Below are 17740 nucleotides of genomic sequence, written 5' to 3'. Positions count from 1 at the left end.
TCACACGAAACCTCATCATAACACGAACATGAATTCATTAGGGAGAATCCTGTTCACTGAGACACTAGTGATAACACTATACTGATCAAACATCCGCCACTGCCACACAATTAATCAAATCAACACACGAGTCTCCGCTACACAACTATTGCCCTGCATCCAACGTTCTTAAGGACATACTGCCATCATTTCACTGACCGGTAGGAACCTAATCAGCATCCCACCACGTACTTTCCAAACTACAGGAGCTATATCATTCTGAAACACACTCGTCCATAGTCCAATTGCCACCGACACATCGTCAAATAAAAACATAAATACGCACCACTAGAACAAGTTGGACAATCAGACATTTTCTTTAAACATTAAATCACAACATTTTACACCCTCCAGGCGGAAACACATTGCTCCCTAGCCGATTGTGTTCTTTCTTAATAGTGACCTTACCCAAAAAGGGGACGTACCAGCGAATCGAACGGAATGACGAACCTTAACCATTATTAAGTGCATTCTTCTAATAAACATAATAAGATCCCACACCTTGAAGAAGCTGAACATATCCCATTAATGACCAAAAGGACCAATAAAACTTCCAATCTCGAGGAAGAACTCTAAAATTATCCATACATGATGCCAAAACCCTGGTCGAATCAATCCAAATACAAATCCAGCCAATGTGACCTGCCAATGTCGTACCTTGCGTACCCACGATAATACCTGAAAAATAAATATCGTTGCTTTGATTTCCAATCTTCCAATAACTAAGACCAGCCATCATCTCAAACCTCAAGAAGCAACAATTTCACCACTGAAAAATCGAGAGGACACCTCCACCGGGACCAAAGTACAAAGTTTACTAAACCTGAATAAGGGTTGAATCTTCAGTTACATACTTAGACGATACAACTTTAATCTTTCAAATAACCTCAATTGCTACCAATAAACGAAACAACCAACGATCAAAAATAGGTTCGGAACTAAACCCGATGATCCCACACATATGGAAAAAAAACCCCTGAGAGAACAATCTTATCAAACTATGAAGTTGTCAGATATATCAATGACTGCCTATACCCCGAGCAAACCATGATCTCTAAATCTGATGCACAACTCGAGCGGCTCAACGCTCCCCTATCAAGAACCCTAACGCTTCAGCAAGGAACCGCTAACCACAACCAGTTCATCACCCATCATATTCCCATTGCAAGGAAAGAGCATGCACACTTGAAGGTGAAAACCTGACAATAACCTGCTCTACACTCACCATCTAACCAATCCTTAAATTTTCCGCAACCATGGATGACTTCGATAGATCCTCGCAACGAGAAACTTCTTAATCACGAGCACTTCGATGGTAATACACTTTATTTCCCCCATGCCTCCATACACCCAAACCAAAATCTAGGTCACATGAACTACATGTTCCTCTGACCACGTCGAAACAATAAAATCAAAACAACCAATGATCCCCCAAGCAAAAAAAAACCCTGTTTTCCCCCACTTAGGGTTTGAACTGTAACATCCCCCTCTGACACGTATCACAATATTGTCCGCTTTGGGCTCCTGGCATGAAAACGTCCAATGGGGTCACCCATCCCTGAATTGCTCTCGCCCAAGAACGCTTAACTGTTGCTTTCTTATGGGATATGTTGCCCTCACGACTTTAAAATGCGTTGTGACAGAGAAGGTATCCACACCTCTTTTAAGGAATGCTTAGTTATCCTTCCTAGCCGATGTGGGATAAGGTGCATTACCATGTGGACACCACGGATAAATAGACACTCTAGGTGTAAGACCCGTATATTACACGAGTTGATTAAAAAAATCAAAACGTAAGCATAAGTATTTTTTAAAAAATAAAATTTCAAAATAAATAATGAAAAACATATTAGTTGCAATTTACTATCACAATAATTCCATTTAATATTTTACATATATAAGTATAAGTATTATGTGGCTTTTAAATTTTAAAATTTGAAAAGTTCAAAAATTGACATGTGGATATTATTTATTTCAAAAGTATCATAAAATGACAAATGTCAAAACTCATAAGAGATTTTTTTTTTGAACCGGCAAATACAAATATACTAATCTACTCCTAAACTAACACCTAATTCCACATATGTCCACGACGGGACTTGAACCCTCGACCTCAAAGAGGGAGGGCACCACCTGATACCGCTGGGCTAGAAGTCCTTTGGTCAAAACTCATAAGAGATTGACATGTAGCAAAATAGATCTTCATTTATTTTATTAGATAATCAAAAAGTATGTAAACCCTAAAACCCTTTATGAAATTTGAAAATAGTAGAGTACTCCTAGGGTTCTTAATGTTCAATTGTTTGTTGAAAATAAATAGTGAAAACATAACATATGACATTAGGGTTATGTTTTTTCCGCCACAAATTTTGTAACCTATAAAATCTATCACTATGAATATAAATATAAGTTACACTTAAAGCATATTAAGTATAACATAACTTACAGATAGTTTCTAATGAAACCGAAAGATTGCAGTGGCAGAACTCCGACACGAGAGCTTTTGATCGCCACCTATCTGACACCACAAAGCCTCGCTAAAGTGGCCGGAAACTTAGGAGTAAAGGGCTAAAGGTTGGAAAGAGAAAGAAAATTGTGTGGAAATTTTGAGAAAAATGCGTTGAAAACGAAGGTATTTATAGGTTGGAAAAGCATGCGCGCCGCGGACTTGGTCGGTGCTGATGAATTGGCTCTAGTTGTTCTGTGACACGTGTCAATCATCGGGTGGAGTGTCAGGGAGTGCTGCGCATTTGGTATGTGCGGGCGTCTGTGTGTGAGGATTTCTAACTTCTAAAAAATTCCATATATTCTCCGTACGAACTCCGTTTTCGACGCGTTTTATATTCATGATTAGCTATCAGCGAGATATAAAACTTTCATTTAGACTTCGTCGGCTAATTATCAATTTATTTTAAAGCTATATTTTTAACATGCTTAAACTGTTAAAGCCCGTATAAAAATCATAACTCTCTCATATAAAATCTATTCTAGACTGTCTTTATATCGTCAAAATCATATAGACGAGATCTTCAACTTTCATTTAGATTGTTTTTCCCAGCAATCGACCGATATCTATTTCGATTTCTATGACGTACTATGATGTGCTGAAACTTCTAAAAATCACAACTTCTTCTTATGAAGTCAGGTTTGGACGTCTTCTACAAGCAAACTTTCGGTTTTGCGATTACTATAAATTTTGTAAAGACTATTTATCCTAAATGGTCTTCTATCAAAGACGTCTATTTACATAACTGGTCGTTTATATTATAATACAAAAATGAAATGTTACAATATGAGGGTTGTATGGATTGGAAATGTCCTAAATAACTACAACAATTTGAGAATTGTATGAGTTTAAGACCATGTGTTTACACCTATGGTTTTCTTCTTCTCCAGATAGGTGTCAAGAAAAAAACAAAAGACCATAGTTATATGAGAGTGAAGTGGAGTTGTATGAGTGTGGTATGGATTGTAAAGTAACGAGGTAGAATGTAAAGCTGTATGTTAATGAAACTGTTCTATAAAAACCAATTTCACTTATTTTTGATGAATATATTAAGAATGTGATAAATATAAAGTTGGTATGAGTGTTGTTTGAGTTTATAAGATAAGTTGTATAGAAATAGAATGATACGAGAATTGCATGGATTAAAAATGTCCTAAATAGCTACAACTTATCTTTTTAATAAGTGTCAATTGTAGTAACCCAATACTTTAAACAATGTTTTAAAAACGGTTTATAATTGAATCAGACTAGTGACTGGTTTTCGATTCAACCTGTACGACTGTCAATTCAATCAAGGATTTCCTACATCCGACGGTGGTGTATGTCGGCCTACGAGTTGTGTACACTTCAAAAAAGTTCAATTTGTTTTGGAAATGAGTTGTTTTTTAATGGACTAAGTGAAATCAAACTACACGAGTCCAATAAACCGGTTCAAAGTAACGTTTTTTTTTATCGTTTCTATCATACCGGTTCAATCTGATTTTTAAAGAAATCGTCTGATCCGATTTAAAAATTGACATAAAATTGTCATTATTGAACCGTTTTTCTCTTCGGTTTTTGGTCCAATCGATTTGACCGACTGGTTCAAACCGATTTTTAAAACATTGCTTTAAACATGTTTGTTATTTTTTCGTGTGTGAGAGAAACTCCCATAAATTAACCTCAATACCAAAGTTATATAATATTTGTATTTTTATTAACCACTAACAATGTTTAGGGATAGAAAATGTAATGATTATGTTAGAACAATGTTCTAGAAGGTATTACATGGTTATAAACATTGTCATATTTAACATGATGTTGAGGAAGTAATCACATGCTAATGTCCAAGTGAATTAATTAGAATACATCAATTAAATAACATTAGTTATGCAGGTCAATTTCACGCCTAATCGTCGTCTTATTATTTTATTCAGTTACTTAAAACATATATTCATAAAATCTTATCTCTTTTGTTTTTAAATGATTTCATAAACCCTAACGCGCCTACTATTGTTTTATTATTCCAAATTTAATATATTGAGATATCCAAGAGATTCCAAGGGGAAATGGATCAAATGAGATCCTCCTCTTTTTAGGTGTTTTGAAGTTTGAACACACAAAACGATCACTATGAATCTCTGAATGAATCATTTAATATAAGTAACTAAATACTTAATATTTTGAAAATATGACATTTTTTTTTTAAATTTTGTAATGTGTTATTTCTTTCATTCCAGACTAACATTAAAGGTATTTTTTTTATAACAAAAAGTATATTTCTGATTAACATTCTGATCTAAAGTTCTGAATTCCGATTTATAAACCAAACAAAATTTATTATAAATGTTCAAGAACATCTCTCAAGTCCAATGAGCACTTCCGAAACGTAGAGTAATTGATTTGTTTTTAATAAAATTTAACAAAAAAAAATATGTGTCAAACGATAAGCAGATACTACAAGATGTTTAAGTTTGTATATTCGGTGACTATGATCTCAATGTGAAATAAGCAATATTAGAAATGTTCAACATCGGTATTTCACGTTGTTGCTATCTTCACTGAAGTCCCTAATTTTACATAGATTGTATCATATATAGTTATTATTTGTTATATATGTTTAACTTCCTGATAAATTTCAGTACAAAACAAACAATTAACTTGAAATTCCGTAATTCTTACTCAGTTTCAAAATTATTTTTGAAATTGCAGAATAGTTTTCTTCCGGTCCAAATTCCAAAAATCTAATCTAAAATGTATTTGTTTTTGTGATAAAATATGTTTAAAGCTCAGCTATCATTACGGACTAACTAGATGTGGCAATTGTGTCGTATTGTGTCGGGTTCGTGTCGTGTCGTGTTGAAACACTAAAGAGGTTGCAAGTGGTTGACCATAACCCGATCCGTTTAATTAACGTGTCGTGTTGTGCCAACGTGTTTATTTTCGTGTCGAGTTCATGTTAGGTTTTTGTGTTAGAGTATACTTTGAAATATGTCGTGTCATGTAATGTTAAACGATTGAACATGTTGAAAAAGTACGAGTTAGATAGGCAGAAAGGATAAACTAATAATTTGGAGACAGAATATATGTAGTCATAACAAGTTTAGAGACCAAATTGAAAGAGTGTGAGTGGGGGAAGTGGAAGACAAGATCATGAGGATGAGAGAGTGGTCAAATGAACTTTATAGTTTGGAAGAGAACAAAAAAACTAATGTCTTGATCCAGACGTTTAAGTCATTTCAACATTACAAAACGACTCAATCCAAAAGTTTTTTTTATGTTTATTGTTTTGGTTTTGTATAATTCTAGTTTATTTAAAAAATTCAAAAAAAACTTATATATAAATAAACTGGTTATTTTCGAGTCATATTCAAGTTGAAATTCTATACTTTAGCCTTACCCGTTTAATTTTCATATCGTATCGTGTCGATCCATTTATTTAAACCAGTTGAAATATCTTACCAAAACCCGTTTATTTGGTATTGGTTTCGTCTCGTATAAACATTTGCCACCTCTAGCACAAACAACATGTCAATTCTATTAAATGCTTCACCATGATGGTCATTTCTATTAATGTCCTCATTATTTGATCATTCCACAAAAATCAACCGGCTTAAAAGTGAACAAATGCAAATATACGATAAGATATGCTTCGTTTAAATTTTCTCGTACAAATTATAAAAAAAAAAAAAAAAAAAAAAAAAAAGATATCTAGAGACAAAATTTTAAATATGCACTTTCAAACCATTTGTAAAAATTTTGCCCTTTCAAACCATTTATCCTTTAATCATGTTGGTTAAAGAAAATATGTAGTGTTTGCACTTTGAAATATTAGACAAGCTGCTAGAAATGGAGTTTTAAGCGATACATAATAATTTCCTATCTAATTAGCTACGAAGTTGCAAGGGATAAGCGACAAAATATGCTTTTATCTATATAACTTAAATCAAAATAGATCAACAATGGAATTGTAAGGATCAACGACGATTGAATTCCAAAAATTCAGTGAAAAATAGCAAAAACGTTTGGGTGGTCGTTATTTTTTAATTTCCCTCCCATTTATTTCATTCCCTCAATTCCTCCTTCCCAACTTGCTTCTCTACTAATGGGTATTGAATATAACCACGCAGAGAAAACAAAATTGAGATTTAGTGTGTTTGAGTTGTAACAAGTGTGATTTGATTTTTCTTGTTCATTTTTCATTTTGATTTTCTATTCTGTTGTGTTTTAAACGGATCAATTTATTACTCATTGGCTTATAACCCGTGGAGACCACAGTTATAAAATTAATCAAACTTTTATAGTAAAAACTCAAAATTATTAATAATTTATTTTAAATAAATTATTAATTTAAAAGATATTTTTATTAGTTATGTGAAGTTATAATCAATGATTCAAATAAATATATAAAATTAATTTTTAAGATATATTAGATATTTTTTATTTGTGAATTAATAAAAACAATAATTTAAAATTTAAAATTCAAAATTGAATCACATTAATGGAGATGTCTAATAAATTTAAAATGGAAAACTAATAGATTGACAACTGACAACACATTAATTAAAATTTCTAATATGATGACACATGGCAAAAGAGCTACTCTTTTATTAGTATTGGGATTTGTGTTCTAATAGGTCTTTTCGGGTTTTAATGAATTCTAGTTTTTTTTTCTTTTTGTTTGACTTTATACTATGAAATCAAATTTCATTTGGTAAAACGGCTTATTTTGTGGGTGTTGTTTACATGTTTGAGTTTCATTTGAGTTTTGGTAAAAGTAAGTATTTTGTGGGTGTTGTCTAAAGGTTGATTTATGTTTGGATTTTATACCCAGCATGTTCATGTATATTTATGTATTTGAGTTTTATTTGTGTTTTTTGATTTAAAGAATTTCTTCTATATTTTTATTTAATATTAAAATATCATATTTCTCCAACTTAATTTATAAATATTATATTTACCTTTCATATAAAATTTTAAAATATCATGTACGTCCTTATTAAACATCAAAATATTATATATATATATATATATATATATATATATATATATATATATATATATATATATGTCCTTAAATATCAAAATATTATATATAACTTTCTTAAATATCAAAATATCAATAGTAATATCTAAAATATCATTCATCTACAAAATGATAATGTTCAACAACAATAAAAACTAAGCAGTCAATGCGTATATTCCTTGAAGATTGTTGAAGATGAAGTGGTTTGTTTGTCAAGAGATCAACGTTCCAACAATTAAGAAGTGAACTTTTTATTATTATAGATGTAGGGATAAGATGATTAATTTTTTTAATTAACATAATAATTCTAAGATATAAAATGATCATAAACTATTAAAAACATTGTAAAATGATTATAAAATATTAAAAACATTGTAAAAAAGATTTTGAAAAAATATGATATTTTGAAAGTTTATAAAAGGTAAATATGATATTAAAAAATTAAGTTTGACAAATATTATATTTTAATGTTTAAAAAAGACATATGAAATTCTCAATTTTCAATTTAAGGGTAAACTTAAGAGGTTTTTGATCTGACATATGCTTCAAAATTAAACAAGATATTTCTTTATTTAGTTAAATATCCCATTTAATTTTTGTTTATGTTTATTTAGCTAAAAGTAGAAGCCGAGTCAACAAGATTATTCCTCATTGGAACTATGGCCTTAACCTGGTTAGGGTGTGACTATTTTAAGTAGATTTAGAGATGATATATTGATATAAATTAGAGATGATTTCTTAAATCATAGTATTTGATGAAGCCGACAGTTAAACATGTAATATTTGATGAACTCGACAGTCTTTTTAGCTTATGTGAAAAAGACCATGTTTATATATGTTCATTTGTAAACACTTTTCTGGTTGTAGGTTTTGGTGGTGCAAGATGAGTGAAAATTTCCAAAGAACCAAGTTATGTAATTTGTAATAACATGGATAGAAAGTGTGAACCCATGTGTGTTTATTTGTTATAAGGACTCGCTAGTTTGTGAATGTAGAGTCATGTTGTGCCATTTTCAACGAACAACTTGAAAAACATTTAATTTAACAGAATAAACATAAAACTTACTGAGTTCCCCAAGTATTCCACATACTCCATTATACATACAATGCATAAAAATAGAAGCTCTCAACTATATCCGATCTACCATCAATTCTCTCACGCATAACATATCAACCATAGGCACCTTATCAACATACCTCTGTCGGCTCTCAGCCACCGGATCCTAACCTTCATACAACCATTGGCGCTCAACCATCCCACTATCATACTAAGGCTATTACTAACTAATATTGAAAAGTCGCCTTATGAATGCATAATCATACATAGCTAATAAATAAAGTAGACAGTCAAACATATGATCCTACCCGGGGGAAATCAATCAAACAATAACCATGTAATAAGGCATAAACTAAAGTTCTCAGGCTATCCAATTTAAACTACATACAATCCATATGTCATTCACTTAGCAATCAATAAATACTAGCAATACACATCCTATCATGACACATAACAATATCATACAATTAATCAACCATATACATAATGAATACTACACAGCCTACTAGCATACCCGTAACCTAACAATACTTATATCCTACCATACAAAGGATATTCAATGTCACATGTAGTATAGTGAGAAAACTAACCTGGAGCTAGATAATCAACCACAATCCTCAAACGTGATTCCATCGATAATTTGATAGCACGGTCAACCTAATATCAACTAGTGGATGTTCCTTGGTCTTAAACTCATATCCTTCAAAGTTTAACCAGAAATTGAAACTGGTAAAAAGTTAATGATCAACGGGTCAAAATCGAAGTCAATAGTCAAGCAAGTCAGCACGCCATGACCATCCGTTGGCCGTGTCACTACCACCAGACTATAAAAAACTGCGACATTAGACCCACATTTACGACACCAAGCTTCCTTGGTAGTGTCATGATTCTCGAGGCAGAATGCTTATTCCGTTAAGCACTTAATCCTATAAGAATAAGGCTCCAACTTTTCATATCTCAATAAAATAATGACTTAATGGATAAAGTTTCCAACTTTATCTATTTGCATGCTTTAAACACATCCATCTCTAACCTAGCTGTAAAAGGGGACCAAAACGCAAAAATATTCATACATGGATCAAATGGGAGGTTGAACATTCACATAAAACACCCTTAAGGATCCAAAATAAAAACAAAAACCACCTTTATATCCTAGAGTTATCCGAAATACAAGGAATCAAGAAAAAAAGGGATCAACTAAACACTAAATGCTAGATCTATCATGCAAAATCCATAAAGGTGGGAACTTAATAACTTACAAAGCTTGAGAAGGCCACAAGAAGGTAGCAATTCTTTGGAGTTTGCTTCACTTGATGTAGAGTATCAGCCTAGTCTTCAATCTTTCTCTCTAAAGCATTAAACACAATGAAATAAGATAAAGGAGGCTAAAGTGTTGGAGGCTGAGAAATATGTGGGACCCTAGGAATTAGTGACATTAGACAACATACAGGGCCCAAGATTAGGGTTTGGGCTTTTTGCGGCTTCGCTTTGCCACTCCCTAAATAGTCGCGTCTCTATTGTGACATGGCTCGCGGTGCTACTCGTCATTACTCGCAGCATGATTATTGATTTTTCCCAAACCTCATAACTTTAAATCTTCAAATTACAATCTAAAACTTTGGAAATGGGTCTTACACTGGTATTCTTCAATTATTGATACGACGAACTAAAAAAATGTAACACCCTGTTTTCTTCTACTTGTTTAAAGAGGATATATATATATATATATATATATATATATATATATATATATATATATATATATATATATATATATATATATATATATATAGAGAGAGAGAGAGAGAGAGAGAGAGAAAGAGAGAGAGAAAGAAAGAAAGAAAGAAAGAAAGAAAGAGAGGTAGAAGGAGAGAGAGAGAGAGAGAAACAGATAGAATAATAATAAATACATAAAATAAATAAAAGTTGATGAGTGACTTTAAAAGTAAAATGTTCTTAGGGTTTTGGAAAATCAAATTGAAAGGAACTAGGGTTAGGTAATTATTATCAAGTAGCTAAACCTAAGGGCGTAATATGTGAAACTCAAAATCCATAGCCATGTATGGGAGAGGCATCCACTTCTTCTTATTCACATGTGTTTTCTTCAAGAAACCCTAAAATATTCTCTTATCTCTCATATTCTTTTCCTGCTAGCTTTCTCAAGCCAAGAAAAAAAAAGAGGGAGTGGGAGAAAGGAGGAAAAAATGTCAAGAGAAGGAAGGTGGAGAAGTGAAGAACAAAAAGAGGTGTAGTGCTCGGGGGAATTCATGGTGGCGAGTCAGAGTCGAGGTCAGAGGAGGGTTATGGAGAGATTTTGTGGTGTCCATGGATTGTAAGTAACATACCCTACCTTTCCATTCTCTATTATTATGTTATTGCTCAATGCTACTAAGAACCACCATTGTCGCCGCTCGTGCTGGCCACCTGTAAGAACCTGAAATTTTGATGACTTTTAGTCAAATATTGACCAAAGGGAAAAATGGTCAGTTATGAGAAAGATATGAGAATATGAAGTGGAGACTTCATGAAAATGGCCAACTTTATGACTTAACAGATTAATATCTATAATAAGTCATTAAGAAGTGACTTAATAGAATTTTAGAGTATGTTCCCACCTTCACGTGAGTACAAAGGATATTGAAAACTAGTAAGAAAGAAAGAAGTTATGAAGGTTAGAAGTTGGGATAAAAATGTATCAAAGCTATAATGAAATCAGCCATAGGGGTTGTGTAACGCCCTATCTCGAATCATTTCCTATTTCGGAGTAGTGATCAGGGATTAGGTAGTAGCGGGCTTGGGACCCTTGAAGAATTGAGATTTGGACCTAGTTGGGGTTGGATAATGTAATTTGGATGCTTCGGGTATTCGGTTTGTGTTTTGGAGTCAAAGGGTATTTCGTTAATTTGTCAGCTCATTCTTTTATGGAAATTGGATGTTCGTTTGGGATATTGTAAGGTAGGTATGGGTTGGTTAAAGTGTAAAGCTTCTCATCACCTTTTCATGGATATAAGGATCGTCGGAATCAGATTAATAGTGAGGAAGTTATGATCATTGTAGTATATTAGGTTTAAGGGGTTAAGCAGTATGCGAGGCGTACATATGTGTAAGCATGGTGTACTAGTTCTAAAGCCGGTACACGTGGTGTACAATGGTGTACGCATGGCGTACTGATTCAAGGCAGGATTGCGCCTTCGGGCACGTACGCGGGGCGTACAATGGCGTACGCAGGGCGTACGTGTATCTTAATGAAAACCCTAATTTTGATGATGTACACTATATAGGCTCATTAATTCCTTAGGGATGGCCTCTCTACCATCCTCCAAGTTCTCAAAACCCTAGCAATCGACATTTAGCCCTCATGATGGTATTTGGAGTTCGTGGTATCCATTTTTGGTGTGTTTTGCTCCATATCCAAGAAGTAGGAGACTGGTTCAAGGTTGAGGATCCAGGAAGAGATTATGGATCTTGATTATGTGCTTCATTCCCAGCTTGTTTGATGTATAAAGCTATGAACTTGATCATTGGTGTCTTAGATTTATTATTTATGAGCTTTGGCTCTGTTTTTACCCCATGGATATGATCTAGTGGCTTGATGCCACTCCAGGAGCTTTGAGTTGCCCCTCTTGGTGTTTCTGAGGTTGAAGGTCCATAAAGTTGGCACCTTTAGGTTTTTAAACCTATCCATGCATAATTTAGGGTCCTTTTCATGATGCTAGAATGCTATATTTTGAGGTTGGGTTTTCTTGGGGCATGCAAAGTCTCCAAGTCAGTGGCTTTATGGTTCTAGACACTTAATGGACTTAGATCTTTGGTTTGGACTTCTGGATTTATGCTTTAAGAGCTTAATGGAAGGATTGGGCTTATTTTTTTTAGTACGCTAGATGTACAAGTCTGTACGTGCAACGTACAAGCCAAACAACAAGTACGCTTAGCGTACAAATGGGTACGCCACGCATACTCAGCAAGGAATGATTTTGCATGTTGGGCTTCGGTTTGGGCCATCTTTTGGTATTAGTTGTCTTGGGCCTTGTTGGGCCATTAGGTTTTTGGACTGATAATTATTTTGAGAAGGCCTACATTGGGTTTGGTCCAAATTTGGAAAAATGGCCATGATTTAGGCCTTGGGTGGTTTTTGGTATTGGGGCATTATTGGATTGTTAAGTTTGGACCTAAGTCTTGGTCCAAGTTAGGTTAGGGGTAAAATGGTCTTTTTACCCTGAGTATGGATTTATGGTTATGGATTGGAACACAATTGTTAATTGAGTGTTATTTTGATATTGACAGTTCGGGGAATCTGTTAGCCAGCAGCCATGGATCGTCTGTGTGATTCGGCAGTGCGAGGTGAGTCTCCTCACTAGGTTTAACGGGTCAAAGGCACCAATGTTAGCCCATGGTTTATAGGTTAGGATGCTAGATGTCTGTTCAACTCGTTCACGTGTTACATGATGGTATGCTTATCGGGCAAGGCTTGATGCATGGTGGGGACTAATGAGGAAATAGTACGCTAGTTAGCAGTATGTGTTTATATGCTTACCAGGCAAGGCCCGATGTCGGGCGGGGCTCAATGACTATATGGAATGCTATGGTCTCTGTGATTATTGCATGTGCTAGTAAGGTTATATATTTATATGATTATACGGTTATGTCTATATGTGTATCGAGTGGGGCCCAACGTCAAGCGAGGCCTGGTGAATAACAGATCTTTAATCCGAGTGGGGGTCGATGTCGGGCGGGGCCCGAGGCCGAGTGGGATTCAAGACCGGACGAGGCCCTATGGAGGGCGGGGGCCCAGTAACTGATTTATGTATGTGTGGTATATGGTATCTGGAGGAACTCACTGAGCTTCATGCTTACCGTTTTTAGTTTATTTTTCAGGTACTTCGATTTTCAAATGGAAGGGATCTGGATGATTGCAGAGCACACACCACATGTTTCCGCATTTTGTGAATTAGTCTGATTTAATGATGTTTTTCTAATTCTTGCTTACCTTGGTTTTATGGAGATGATATGTATTAACGATTTATTAATCTAAAAACAAAAATTTTATGTCGTTGTTTTTGGGACGTTACAAGTTGGTATCAGAGCCTTGGGTTGAGGGATTCAGACATACTCTCTAGTGTGTCTGAACTCAAACTGAGGATTTGGTAAAGTTTTTTTCAAAAATGAAAAAATGATTTAAAAGGAAAAAAAACAGTATTCTAATACTATAAAGGGTGTGGTGCATGTAATCGACCGAGCTCAAGTAAGTTTTCCCGAAATACCTATACAGGTTATCTGTTATGCTTTGATATGTGAATCACATGCTAGTTAGGGCTAAGGATCTGCTCAGTTTTTGCATGTTAGAATGCTAGGAGAGATGCCTTTGTATGCCTATTGTATGAAATTGTAGACTTGCAGGCTAGTTCTGAATAGCCAGTGATAGGTTGGCCTGATATGTGTTGCCTGGTAGCCTAGGAAGCATGGGATGCTGGTTTGGGTAAGATTTAGATGTGTAAGGCAATTAGTAGCGGGAGTTCATCTTATCGGAGATTACTCGCGGTGTTTCGAATTGGACCTTGGTGGTCTTTGGTTCAGTGAAGGAAGGAATTTTTGGAGCTCTTGGATGGTTATCTCGGGGCCTTTCGAGCCTAAGTTGTATTAGGGCAGTTAGGGGGTCATTTGGAGCCCAAAGCTCGTGGATCTCTAGAATCCTTCAGGAAGGAGGATCCTATTGTTACTTCTTGTCATCTGGGATCAAAGGGGAGTTTGCACCATGTCCTTAAGTTGGTCAGGGTAACTCTGGAGGAGGAGATCAGGATTTCTTTGGATGCTTTTGTGGGTATGTCATCTTTTGTCTTCTTTTGGGTTGTTATTGGAAATTTGTATTGCATTGAAATTTTGTTGGGTTTGGGTAATTTATATCTCAAGTTGGTTCTCTGCTAGTGTCTACATTATATTATCAAGGATTGTGATATGCCAGGAGTCTTCGATGAATCTTAAGAGGGTCATATCTTGTTGAGTGGGTTCAGTGTGTTCCGTTGTTTTTTCGGGTCTTTGTCGGAATCAATTTAGGAGTATTGCTTGGAAGATCTTTGGTTAAGGTTAGCGGGTTAGCTCTCCAGTGAAGTCAGGGTTCATTGGTTTTATCATCTGTTTGGGTATGATAGACAGTTGCCTATGGAAGAACTTTTGGTTTCAAGCACTACCATTGTTAGGAGAGGAGCGGTAGCAGGAAGATGGTGGTGTCAGTTGTATGATTTGTTTGGTCATTGGAAGTGCCAGGGTAGTTTTATATCCTCATGGGTTTTAGACGGTGAGAGTCCAGTGATTCTTTGAGAATGGAAGTTGGGAAGTGAAGATTCGTCTATTTAGGGCAAGGGGTGTGGATTTTAGTTACCAGAATAAGAACTTAAGGAATTGGTATGGTATCATGGGAAGTGATTTGGATTAGCAATCTGGTTAGGGGCTCAAGAGTATTCTTCAGGATTTCAGGAATTGGGCAATCATTGAGTTTGGCTAACAACAGAACATTAGTATTGATTAGTGCAGGTCGTAGGCAGTTCATGTTATATGAGGTTGATGGGTTGGGAACCCGTCGAGTTTAAGGGATGAGAGAACTTCGTCGAATCCAAGTGGGGGAGAATCGATTAGGTTATCCGGAAGGCATGAAGGGTGTGAACTAGGGTAAGCTTCACGTCCTGGTCAAGAGGAGAGACGGCTCAAGTGGCCGTTTATATTGAGGTTGTGTAAGTGGGAGTTCAGGAAACTTCCAACCTTTGGTTGGCATCTTCTTTTTTATGCATAGTAGGCTTGTGGTTGAGCCTAGGTTGAGGGATTCAGAATTCGAAGTATGACCTAAAAACCTGATTGGATGCAATGGGATGCAGGTTTATGCTCAGGATAAGTGGAGTTGTGATGGTTTGAGGTGTGTTAAGGCCATGGGTGGTATCCATGGTCGGCTTAAGGTGTTGAAAAACTGCGATGGGATCGTAGCATTCACTAGTTCAAGGTAGACTACCAGTGGAGGTGGTCATGAGCGTATCAAGGGAATTAGTTTGTGCCTTGGCCATGCCGTCCAAGATTGTCAAGGAGTATTCTATGTTTTAGGTTGGGGACCATTGGGGTTTGAGGCGGAGTCGGGCTTGGGTAGCTCCTGATGGGTAGGGCCCGTGGGCGAGGCCCGTGGGATTATGGAAATCTAGGTGAGACCTGTTAGAGAACGTTGGATCAAGGATTAGATTTTGAGTGGCAGGATTAAGTGACTGATCAGTGTGTGACACAGAAGGATTTATAGGCTAGGTAGCCTTGTTATTTGGACTTTTTGGAACCTGGTGGTTGGACCAGGTGCGAGACTGGTAGTCTCAATGATGGTTTGGGAACCTTTATATCTCTTTCTAGCAAGGGGTTGTCGTTATCAGAAGGTCTTGGGTGAAATGCATGTGAAGATTCATGGATCTCGGGTTATGAGTTAAGTATCGGGTTGGTTTATCGGGTCGTTTCCGTAAGATAAGGATCGAGGTATCTATACGCCGAGGGTATCAATCGAAGGGTTCAAGGGTAATGAATGGGTTCAGTTTTGAAGTTAGATCAAGCTCTTATGATTGTGCCTTGGATTGGTTCTATTTGTGAAGGGCATCAAGATATGTCAAGGCAACATTATTAATTTGGAACTCGTGTGCGGAGTAGCTGGTTATTCGGAGGAGATGTAAGGTCACTTGCAGTTGGTATTGGATAATCTCAGAGTAAATGATTTGATCATGTTGCACAACTCTCGTCTGATTCTAACCGTTGCAGAGATAAGTCTCCTATTCGAAGGATTATCTGAGGCCTCTGTCAATTATGTTTTGCAGGAATATTTGGTCTGTGATTCTGTTTCTAGTGGGAACCTCAAGTTATCAAAAGTTGAGTAGTTAGTTGGGAGATAAATGGAATGGATTCAACAATGATTCATTATGGGTGGTCTGTCAGGGAGTCAGACTATCTCAAGAATTCAGATTTCAGATTAAGTAAATGTGATTATGTTGTTAGGGATTCGTTCATCTTCGGGTTGTAGAGCCCTACGAGGGTGGTTTCGGTTTCCTTGGGAAGGCTGGGGTATGCTAGGGGTTATGACCGTGTTGCTCAAGTTGTTGGGCGTCCCAAAGATGGTATGGAAAGATTTCGAGGACAAAATCTAATTTAAGTGGGGGAGAGTTGTAAGGCCCTGTCTTGAATCGTTTCCCATTTTTGAGTAGTGATCGGGGATTGGGTATTAGTGGGATAAGGAACGTTGAAGAATTGAGATTTGGACTCAGTTGGGGTTGGATAATGTAATTTGGATGTTTTGAGTATTCGATTTGTGTTTTGGAGTCAAAGGGTATTTTGATAATTTGTCAGCTCGGGCTTTTACGGAAACTGGATGTTCGTTATGGATATTGGAAGGCAGTTATGGGTTGGTTAAAGTGTAGAGTTTCTCGTCACCTTTTCATGGATATACGAATCGTCGGAATCAGATTAATAATGAGAAAGTTATGACTTTTGGAGTATATTATTTGACATCCCCAAAATCACGGCCATAAAAGACCGGTTTAATTTATGCTTTTAAAATAATTTCAGAGTAATCCTTTGATTACAAGAGTTGCGGAATTTGTTCCCAAAACAGAATATGATAAAATAAGATTTACCAAAGCATTTCTTAAAGAAATGTATTTTCATTTTATAACAAAACTCGGGATGTCATGTTCCGATAAACAGACCAAAAGCATAAACATTACAAAACAGACCTTACAACAGTTAAATATAACAACAAGTCCACAATCCAAAAATAACTTGACAATTCATCCAACTTATGCTCTGGCGCCACTACCTGTAATACAAAGAAAACTGAGTGGGTCAGACATGGGAGGCTGGTGAGCATATAGGCTTTTCAACCCACAATAAACAATTAATTTAATTTCATCAACCAACAATAACCCAATTACCCATTCCTGTTATTCTCACTTTACGTCCCTAAAACAACTATCACAAGCGACCTAGTCTAAGAATATTTCATCGGGGAGACAACACATGCTTCGGGGGTTCCTCAGCAATATAAGTCAAATGATGCAACCATGAGGGGGATGGAATACAGAGAATGAACACCCAAGTTCATTAACACCTATAGGTTATGAGCCTA

The sequence above is a fragment of the Lactuca serriola genome, chromosome 3 (genome assembly GCF_051521515.1).
Source record: "Lactuca serriola cultivar US96UC23 chromosome 3, Lser_US96UC23_V15, whole genome shotgun sequence".
NCBI classification, from domain to species: Eukaryota; Viridiplantae; Streptophyta; class Magnoliopsida; order Asterales; family Asteraceae; genus Lactuca; species Lactuca serriola.
This window is presented reverse-complemented; position numbering follows the sequence as displayed.